This window comes from Manis javanica, chromosome 7 (assembly GCF_040802235.1).
Source record: "Manis javanica isolate MJ-LG chromosome 7, MJ_LKY, whole genome shotgun sequence".
Classification (NCBI taxonomy): domain Eukaryota; kingdom Metazoa; phylum Chordata; class Mammalia; order Pholidota; family Manidae; genus Manis; species Manis javanica.
This window is the reverse complement of record NC_133162.1, coordinates 61,605,223-61,617,013: the sequence shown is the minus strand read 5'-3', so window position 1 is coordinate 61,617,013 and position 11,791 is coordinate 61,605,223.

The window sequence follows — 11,791 nt, the reverse complement described above, 5'->3', positions numbered from 1 at the left end:
AACTTCAATTATACAGAAATAAGTATCATTGTATGCAGTTCAAAAATGTAAATACACAGTAGAAAAAAGACTTGAACAGATACTTTACAAAAGATATCCAAATACCCAGTAAACATATTGAAAGGTGCCCACTTTCATTAGAGATCAGGAACATAACAATTACAACTATTAAGTTGATATCACTACAAACCCAGAAGAACAGTTCACATAAAAAAGACAGAAAATGCCAGAATGATAGTAGGTGGAACAACTGGAATTCTCATAAATTTCTGGTGAGAAATATTAACTAATGCAACCATAACTGAAGACTGTGTGCCAGATCTACCAGAAGTGAACAACTAGTGCATTCCCTATACATGGAATTCTATTCTGAGGTTTATATCCAATAGAAATACATACTTAACTTCACCAAAAGAAATGTATAGGGTTTCTAAAGAAATAAAAAAGAAATAGCCATACTATTTGTAATTACATGAAGCTAGAACTGACCAAATGTCTACAGACATTAAAATGGTTTAAACAATTCCATGTTTACACAATGGAGTACTATGCAGCATTAAGAATGAACAAATGACAACTATGACTAGCAATATGGATAAAACATACAAGCATAATGTTGAATAAACAGCCATGCACAAATGGGTAACGATTCCATTTCCATCGTTCAAATGACTAGAGTCATTCAAAATGATTACAGTACGATTCCATTTATATAACATTCAAAATCAGCATGTATAGTATTTGAATAGTCAAAATAGTGGTGCCCCTCAGTGGAGGGAAAGTGAGTGAAGGGTTCTGTGCTGCTGCTGGTAATCTGGGTGCTGGTTACATGAATATACAAACAAGATGTGTTATTGCAGTTGTTCCCTTTCTTCGTGTATATTACAAGGCAGTAAGTTGTTTAAATATGTAGGCATCAGGCAAAAATAAAGCCATTTACTTCTGTATGGAAACAGTTGTGTTCTCAACACAACATTTTATTTTGCACAAAATGCCTGGAAGAAACCAATCATGTCATCTGGTTAAAATCACTATGTGAATATTAGAATTTAAAAGAATTTGGAAACACTAGCATTTTGCATATTATCTTCTGTGTTCATTCCAAGAAAATCCCCTATGATATGGTAGTACAGATTAACAACAGGTTGCAAAGAACTCACTCTTTTCACTTACAACTTTGCTGTGAACAACATCCTCCCAAGTAGTCATTTTACATTGTTTCATTAAGATAGAGAGTTGTATACTGATGTGTTGTGAGCTGGTGAATGATGTACATTGGTGAGTCCTGGGCTCCACAGCTGTGCTCACCACTATATTATACACGTGTTTGTTGACACAGTTGAACTGCCTGTGGCAAATGATTTGTCTCATTTAATTTATTTTCAATACCGAAAGGCTTACTGCCCCAAGGGCTATGTATGATGCAAATACATATTTTGCTTGGCTTTTGAAGGGTATTGAAGTAAGTGGAGGAAGCATTTTTACATCTGGATTATTCACATTTTTAAAAAGTCATATTTTTTCTCTCTCTTGAAATACTTTGACATCACTAGGCCTGTATTCCCATGAAGCAAAGATGTTTAATTTAGGTGAAGACTGCCCTCCTGAGAAAGTGCAACATGAATTTCCATTCAAATCACTCTTCAACATACCTTATTAAATCCACACCACTGATGCTAAATATCAGTCATCACTGTAACTTTTCTCAAAGAAGTATTTTCTAGAATAGAAAAATATTTATGACAAAATCCCTTTCACAATTGGGAAGATAAAAGTTAGCCTTAGAGGCTGCATGTTTCAGGAAGGACTAGTAGAGCACACACTCTTTTTGTGTTGTTTCGAGTGAAGACTATTTTAAAAATGTAATATGCAAAAAAAAATTCCATTTATCTTAAATTCAGGTTGTTTCATTCACTGTAATCTTCTCAACCCCTAGGGAGAGTCAGATGTAAAATTTTTGTTCTTAAAAGAAATCTTATATACCTTGCAAGGGGTGCCCTTACTCTACCTCTAGTGAGTTTATTAAAAAAAAGAAACATGGGTGTGTGTGTGGGGGGGGATGACATATATGTCAATGTCTCCTTTGTAAAAGATGAAAAATAAAGTGAGTCCCAGAGCATCCCTAAGATACATTAAGAAAACAGAAACATAACCACAAATAACTATAGAGAAATGGTTTCTGCCTACATTTGTCTTTACTAAAAAAATCAAATGAAAATACTGGTATTGATAGGATAAATTTACAAAATCCTCTGCAGGTGAACAAGAAGAAAAATAATAAGTAGACATGGAGTATTCCAAGTGTTTGTCTTGGAAACAGCTGTACAGTTTTGTCTGCATGTAGGGTGAGGCAAACATATTTCCTGAAATATTTACTTTGACCTAGAATTCCTTCCCAAATCAACTGAGTGTGAAAATGGGATCTGATTATCAGAAACTTGTCAAAGGTCCATGCCACAGGGTTCCATAGTGGCCTTAATTAAAAGCAATCTGTGACCCACCCTAAATATGAAAGTTCTTGGGCCTTGGGGCCAAACCATGTAGGGACCCGCTGTTTAGGCACATGCCATTATACAAAGAAGTTACTTTTGGTGCAGTGGTACCCTGTAGCCTGGGTGTAAACTATTTTTCCAGTTGTGTTTAAGCAGATGTATGAATCCAAAAGAAAAAAAAGTATTTTGTTATTGATGAATAATTTCTTTAAATAGTGCAAATGCTTTATATCATAATTTTCTGTGACAGTTGATTAAATCCTATTTTGCATGATTTGTGCTGGTACAAAGTTAACCTTGCCTTGGATTACAAAGCAAACATCCAGTAAATACTCTGCTCTAATGTAGGAATTTATATTAACTGGTAATTGCTTTATTGGTATTATCTTCAGTGCTTTTACATTAGCTGTATAAATAATGGGGTACACGATGGCAGTGGAATGCAAAGAGGAGTTTTGTTTTTTGAGCATGGCTTCATCTAGATTCCAGTGGAAGAGGTAAACAATGACTTCTTACTGAGGGCAGAGTTTAAATGCTAAATTAAAGCTTTACTTGGGCAGTAAAAGAAAAGCCACAATGGTGGCAGTGCTAAGAAGCTTAACTTGCTTGCTTTGATTCAAGTGATGGGAAAATTACTCTGAGACCTGTGGGAGAAGTGAACTTGGCTTTAAATGTAATCAAAACAAAGCAAAACCAGCATTCATAGGTCATTCTCTGCTGATTAAAATGGACAGAATCCTTCTAAATTAGCAGAAATCCCATTTGATTCCAAGATCTTATTGGGATTTACCTCCTAAAGCATTTATTAATCTAGGGTTAGGAATTGAGGTTTAGCTTGTCAAAACAAAAATTGCAATGGACAAATTTAAACAGGCATAGAAGACTTTATTCAAGGCTATTGCAATAGGGAGAGAGACCAGGCTGAGTTTGAACACAATGCCAAGGAAGCAAAAAGCAGTAGGGTTTTTTTTTGCTTTGCTTTTTTTTTGATTGAGGTGTCATTCTTATGAAGGTTTCACAAGGAAAACAATGTGGTTATTACATTCACCCTTATTATCGAAATCCCTGCCATACCCTATTGCAGTCACTGTCCATCAGTGTAGTAAGATGCCACAGAGTCACTACTTGTCTTCTCTGTGCTACACTGTCTTCCCCTAGACCCCACACACACCATGTGCACCAATCATGATACCCGACAATCCCCTTTTCCCTCCCTCCCCACCGGCCCTCCCTCATCTCTCCCTTTTGTTCTCTCCTTGGAGCACTAGGGTTTTTAAAATCTGGGGTGAAGGGGAGATTGTAGGCCTTCTGTGTTAGCCGGTTGGCTTTATTCAAAGTAAAAGTAAGCTTTTTCTAAATGAAAGGAGGTAGTTTTACGAATTGGAGCTAGAAACCTACTGGAGTTTAGTCTCTTTCCCTCCCACAGAAACTGGGAGGTAAGAGATTCTATCGTCCTTGAAAACTACATTTCAAAAGGAAGGCTCCTAAATCCCAGAGAAAGACAGTCCTGGATGTATAGTGGCAACAGGCTTTTAGAAAGGTTTGTGTTATCAAAGGCAGAGAAGGATTTACAATTAGCATTTTTCTAAAGTAAATGTCTCAGAAAAAGGAATGTAAGGGTCCTAGAGTCAGGAAGAAGTCTGCCTGATGTTTAGTCAAGCTAAAGGGAACATTAAGACCGTCTCGGTCAGAAGCACCAGTTTCAATTTTTATTGTTAACTTCATAAAGCCTTATTATTGTTTATCTCATTATTTATATGAGCATATCAAACAGTAAGACATCTGTTGCATTTTTTTAAATGCTCATAACAGTGCCGAAGGGGCCACAGTTCATGTTCTCAATGTATCACAATCTGGATGGTAAAACAAGATTTTCACAGGGATTTGAAACTTGAGCACTGGATTAGAGTCTTGGGCTCTGAGTATTTCTAGTCAAGAGGCTCTTATCAATCTAGTAAACTAGTATAGTTTCTCATGTGCCAAAGGGATTGTTGTAAAAATTAAAGTAAATTGAATAGTTGATATTCTCCACACCTTGTATCTTGAGAACTTTGATGGACAGAATCTATGGCACCACCCCTCCTGCCATAATCCCACCTCCTGTTATTCATGATTTTGTGTAATTCTCCTTGAGACTGTCTTTGCTGGCTTGATGAAATAAGTGACAGATGTCAAGGACCTCATGGCCTCTAGATGCTGAGGGCAGCCTGCAGTGACAGAACTGGATTATTAATTTGGGCTCATCTTTGCACTAATTGTAAGATCGGGAAATGACTAGCTCACTGAACCTCAGTTTCCACCCCTATAAAATGTACGAGTGATCCCCAAACTCTCATTCAGTTCAAAAGACTAAGGGCACTATAAACAGAAGGCCATAGTTCCAAAAGTTTAGAAGCATATCACTTTTCTGTATATAGTTTAATTAATTAAAGTGATTTAAAATCCTTTTTTTACATTTATCCATATATCTCTAATGTTATTTACTTTTTCACTATTTGGTGCTAGCTATTCTCTATAAAACTATAATGGTAGATACATGTCATTATTCTTTGTCAAAACCTATAGAATGTATAACACTAAGAGTAGACCTTAATGTAAATTATAGACTTTGGGTGATAATGATATGGCAATGTAAGTTCATTAGTTATAACAAATGTACTACTCTAGTACAGGATGTTGATAGTTGCGGAGGGAGGGGAGGCTATGCTTGTGTGGGAGCAAGGGTTATATGGGAGATCTCTGTACTTTGAACTTAATTTTATTGTGAATCTGAAACTTCTCTAAAAATTAAAATCTATTTAAAAAATGAATAGAACCTGTTTGGCCAAAGTGGAAACATTTACTTGGAGTTCTTTCCAAGTTTTTCCGAAAGAAGATATTCAGGAGTTGGTTAATTAAGGAAAACCTCATCTTCAAGGAAACACAAAGATCATTCAAGTAAGCATTGAAATTATGATTTAGATGAAATGAAAATTAAGAGGTTTCAAATGTGTGAAGTATAAAGATAGGATTGGTAATACTGATCAATAGAATTAACCATTTTATCTTAAGACCCAAAATCCTGCCTTCTCATTTTCTAAAGTAATCACAAAGGTTTGAGAACTTCAAATCTAACCTATCTCATGTATTCATTTATTCATCTGTTTTAATTCCTATTTAAGTTTTAATTGCTACTTATTAAAAATTTAGGAATTGTCAAGTTTTATGCTTGGAGTTGGAGATAAAATGATGAGAAAGAGATGAACCCAATCATTAGACAGTTAAATAATTTATTTTATAGTGTGGAGGAAAATATAGGCAGGTATCTCACCTTTCCTCTTCTTTCATTTTCTATGACACCCTTGATTGGACTATATTCATTCATGTCTATCTACCCATAGGTAGATAGATTAGATAGGTGATAGATAGATAGATAGATAGATAGATAGATAGATAGATAGATAGATAGATAGATAGATAGAGATAGATAGAGATCATGTAGTCAAGCCCATAGTTTTACTTTATACATGTAATTATCCACAACAGTTCCAATAATATGTGTCCTAGTTAAAGGCAGGGACAGTAGTCAATACATGTCCTTATGGGCTTTTTTTCTTTCCTTTAAGCCACTTTATTGCAGGTATGATTGACATACAGAAAGCTGCACATATGTATACAACTTGATGAGTTTGGAGGTAAGTATACACCCATGGAACCACCATCACATCAAAGCCATAAACTTATCCATCACCTCCAAAAATTTCCTCCCACCTCCTTTAATTAAAAAAAAATTTAAACTAGATCTTTTTATTTTGTGGTAAGAGTACTGTATTATATACTTAAAAATGTACTAAGAGGTAGATCTTAAGTGTTCTTGCCACAAAAGAAAAACCAAGCAAGCATGGGGCTTTCTTTTAATCAGAGGCTCTTTCAAGGAGCTGCCAGCACAACATGTCATGTAGCCTGGTCTAGATAACATATATATAATGTGTTTGTTGGCTTTTCAAAGAAATTTCTAACCTATTATTCCATTGCCTTATCACAGCAATCCTGCCAATTTAATAATACAGTAATTATCATTTTTCTTTTACCTGTAAAAAATCTGAGAACAGAATTAAAGGGATAGTCCAAGATATCTAAGGTATGTGTAGATATGAATATAAGCAGAGCCCTGTGCATTTTCAATTCAGTATTCATTATATTCACCTCACCACTTCTGAGGTATAATCAAACCACCAATTTTTCATCTTTGTTCTTGTCTGAGAATATATACTTTTTGATGGGGTCATCTTTGAAATTAAATTAATGATCTAATAATGTTTAAGGACTCTTTAACTTTCAGGTAGTTATTTTTAATCACCAGTGATGCATTCAAAATCAAGTTAAAATATTTGACAAGGTTGAAGGATGATGGGATGGAGTGTGAGACATTTGCTTTTATGGTATTCTACTTTATGCCTTCTAGTATATTCTTATTTTTTTTATTTCTTCTTTGCAATATAAAATTGAATATATTTCTACATAAAGTTTACTATCTCTTATTTGTATAATATCTTCATATAGAATTAGTTTTTAATCCCAACCACCAACTGTATGAGATAGTTTAGATCACCTCACACAGCATGCAGTGCTTCATAATGAAATACTCTTCTACCTAATGTTTCTACAGCTTTCATCTTTGTAATTTACATTAAGTCAGTCTCAGTTTTCATAAATAAAAAACACTTCTCTTAGTACATCCATGGCATCATCTTCTTTCTTAGTCCACATATTCCTTTTGCATTCTGTTTTCCACCTTAATGATTCATGTTTACTTACTTTTCATACAGAAACAGGGAACTAATAGTATGTGCAAATGGCTGAGATTGGATATTTAGAGATGGAATTCATTTAAAACTTTATTCAAGACTCAACATAGGTAGACTTCTGAAATAGAGCAACTTCACTTCTACTGGTTAAGTTAAGGAAAAAGGGACTTTGCATGTAATTTCTCATGGAAATTCCTTTAGATTACTTTGAAGATTGCTGCTTTGAGATTGGTTTAGATTCCAGCTTTATTATCCCCTTTCTGTTGGTGCACTTAGCAGTGAAAAGGTCTCCATCAATTAACTTGATAAGAATAAAATTTACATTAACCAGTAGCTGTTACAATCACACTAAGTAGATCACCCAGCACATTTATTTAATAATCAAGAGCCCATGCATATCCTTTTCTGTAGAACTGGAAATTAAGCTTGTGCAATAATGTTTTGATACTCATAAACAGTTTTAAACTGGGACTTTAAAGATGTTTTACAAATACTAATCCTTGTAACACTTCAACAGATAAGGATTATGAGTGGTACTTTCTGAAAGCAACTAAAAGATCATCCATCAGTGCCTCAAATTGCCAGAACTTGAAAACAGATAGATTTTCTCTGCTCACCATTCTCTAGTACCCATTCTAATCAGTGGGATGCAGTATTCTCAGTGAAAACCAGCCACTAGTCTATAATTCTAATTCAGAAACAAACCTTGAGAAATCCAACATTTCCCAGAAGAAAAGCAGATAATATGTGAAAGATAAACAAAGAAATATCCTCTCAACAATACAGGAGTGCACTGTGGTAGATTATTTTGAGAAGTGTTTATTTTATAGAATGTTTAACAAACCATTTAGTGTTTTCAGAAATCATGGTTGTAATGTACACCAATTATTTTATTTTGTCATGTAATTATCATAACAGGGCAGTGAGTTATGTCCATTGCCATTTCACAGGGAAGAAATTCAATTCAAAAACATAAAATGTTTTTCCAGGTGTCTCAGTAAGTAGTGGTGAGGTCTGCTGACCCCAAGATTTGGACTCTTTCACTTAACCATTCTGCCTTTCTATGGAAATATACATTGTATATTAATTCCTTAAAAAATTCCCAAGCACTTAGATTTTTTATTTCTTTACATTCTCAAATTTGATAGCTTAAACTGAACAGGCAAAAGGAATCACAACTCATACTCCATGCTCAAAACCATTCCAGAACACAAAATTCAAAACTTATGGTAGAATAGTAATACATCACATATCTAGAAATTCTCCAACAATGTTATATAATTGAGCAACGTGATAACTATTGACAGCCAAAAACATCTCCAAGTAAACAAAATGTGTCATTACACATGCACTAAAAATCCACTAATTGCACATATTGAAGGTATCTCTATTCTATCAAAGACTCCTGCACTTTTACTTAACATGTGATTCTATCATTCTTCATAGTCTGGTATGATCCATTTTAAGGCGGATTAAACTCAGAATTTTAGAAAAAGTCAAGAAAATTACCCTAAGGTAGTGAAAATAGTGCAAAGTTAGAGTTCATTTCAAAGATGGAAGGAAATGAATGAATTACATTTAGGGACACTCATTTAATTTTATTTGAGTCTTTTGACAAAAAGACAAAGAAATACACTTAATTAGGTATTTATGGGCACCACTATAATTTAATTATGAATATTTAGTAATTTTTCCACTGTTGAAATCTACCTCAAAAGATATTAGCCAACTGCAATTAAGATAATTTACCATTTTTTTAATTATGAAAGACTTTGCACCTACTAGTGGTAGAAAAGGAAAGAACTGCGAGTTTGCAATTAATGTACAAAGTTTCAAGTACTGTTAGGCCAGGGATAGCCAGGGACTTCAAAAAATAAGTAACAGTCAAGAGACAGACCAGAAGTGTTTCTAAATGGCAAATGATGTTGGAACTTCAGTGTAAGGAGCAATGAGGACTGTGGTAATCCGGAAAGCATATGACCTGTGTAAAGGGGGCAGCTACTTGGCTCAAACTGATTGTGGGCACTTAGGGGTATATTGTCTCATCTTCTGTTTTTTCCCATTGAAACTAGAAATCTAGAAAACATGAAACTTCCTGATTTTTAAAGCATTGTATAAGCCAAAAGTATACAAAATTTTTTTAAAAGTTGCCCCAATTGGCTATAATATAATTATGAGCTATAATCATGCTATCTAATTTCCTATAATTTTACTTTCTTAAGAATTTATTTCAAAGCAATTCAGATAGTTGAGAGTAATGATTTACTGAGTTTAGCTCAGAAATAGCTGTCCCATAAGATAAGGTGGGTATTTGTCACCCTGAATTTATGTGGAAAAAGTGCCTGGATTTTTCAAGATTCTTTTGAAAACAGCTATATTGAATTAAGTTTGTATGATTTTAGATGCTAAATAAAACACTGAGCCTTGTTGTACACCGTATTTCTAAAATTTGTCTAACTTTTATAAGCACATTATTTATGTTTTCATTTTTCAGACTTAAGGCATTTGCTATGTTTTGGGATAAGGAGCAGGTAGTTTTAGAATACAATGTCCTTTCCTTTTCTGTCAAAGTTTTGGAAGTTCAAAGCAGGTGTTAGAGGTGGTGGTGGGGAATATTGATGTAATCAGTCAACCTATAGATTATTATAAATAATGAAATTATTATTTGCAAATCTCTATCAGTTTGGTAAATAAGCATTCATAGGACAAAGAAGTTTGTCTAGGTCATCAAAGGTGAGATATAATAAAAACTGAGTTATATCATATTACATCGTATGTATTGTATTACAATAAAAATAATAGTAACATGTTGATGTACTCACATAGCAATTGAAGTAGCAACTATATTTACTAAAAAGTTAAACAGGAGGGAAATCCAGTGCACGAAAAGATATGTGAATATTTTAAGGGCTATGCTAAGTTGCTTTGGTAAATAAGATAAAGAGGAAGACAAAAGGAAGATTCTTCTAGTTTGAAGGAAATAAGAAGTAGAGAAAGAAGACCACAAGTATTGATATGGATACATCACAAAAGTGAAACAGCCAGGAAAACAAATTGAAACCTGGTCAATTATGGAAAAGATGTCTTGACCAATACTAGATTTTATAAGTCATAATACATTCTCTTCCAGATGTTAAATTTAAAATGAGAAAAGCTAGCATCAGAAGTGGGGAAACAGACTAATTAATGTGGTTTTACTTTGGAAAAAAGGCTGAGAAGTTGGGAAAGTTTTGACAATAGATAAAAATATAGATAATTAGTCAAGAACTTCTATTGTCAATAAAAGGTGAATTTATATGGTGAAAACTTTCTTGAAAATTATAAATGCTGTTACTCCTCCCAGTGATATTGTGTTGTTCAGTATAAGTAAAATAAATGATTTCAAGGGCCCAATTTACCACATTTACCCATACCTATTAGCAAAAGTATAGGGAAGGGATTCTCAAGAGTGAGAGTTGGGGAGGTTATGCAAGGATATGGTGTGTTTGGGAAATAGACTATGGTGTCACCTATCATATTTCATATGGATAAATAATTTTAATTTTGTATAAATTCTGCACTATTGTTATTTGTTGTAATTACATAAATGAATGCCTACTTAAAATAATTATTATCAATCTTAGGAGAAGTAAAAGGTTACACTGCAATGGTTATTAAGTCTCAGTTCTTACAAAATGAATAAATGTGGGGAGACCATGGCTAATCTTAGTATTAGTAATCAATAGGTAAGGAATAAAATAGCTGCTGTTTCAATATTTAACTCATTATCATTAAAATTTACAGATGAGGTGGTCATTTAAATACATATTAATTGCAGTTAAATTGTAATCAGATTTAAGAAACTCTTGATATATGTTGATAGTAGACTAAATTGGTTATTCCTATAAAATCAATAAAATAACTACAAAACTTTCACCATGGAACAGAATGACAAATCAGGATGAATTGTTGGGGATTTGGAGTGAGTAATTAGAATTCAGATCTCTATAACACTTTATTTAACTAATTAGCACTTTCTTAAAACTGAAATTAAGGTCTGGATTTCCTTCATTGACGGACTGCAGGGGTTTTGTTGTTTGCATTTTATTTTCTTTGTTCTGTTGAATATGTTAACTTAGAATCCAGGAAAATGGTAGAGACTTTTGAATGTTCTTTGACAAGCCAGTACAGACTTTTAGCCATAATTGCAATCTGAGCTTTCTCACAAAAGGCTCATTGCATTTTCATACAATATTCCATTCACTATTGATAAAATATTCTGCCCAAAGGTAGGGCTTTTGTTGTCAGAAAACAGACAACTGTCAGTTATTGTTAGGAAGCTACCTCCCACCTTATGTACATAATGGCTGTACTTTTAAACAAACAAAAAATAAGTTGCCTTAGAAAAAATATTCCTGACTTAAGGAAAAAGTAGACACTGTTGTTTACCCAACTGTTGAAATACTCTTAACAAAGTTGAAAAAAATGATGAAATTACAGATAAAAATGGATAATTTGCTAAAAACTTTAATA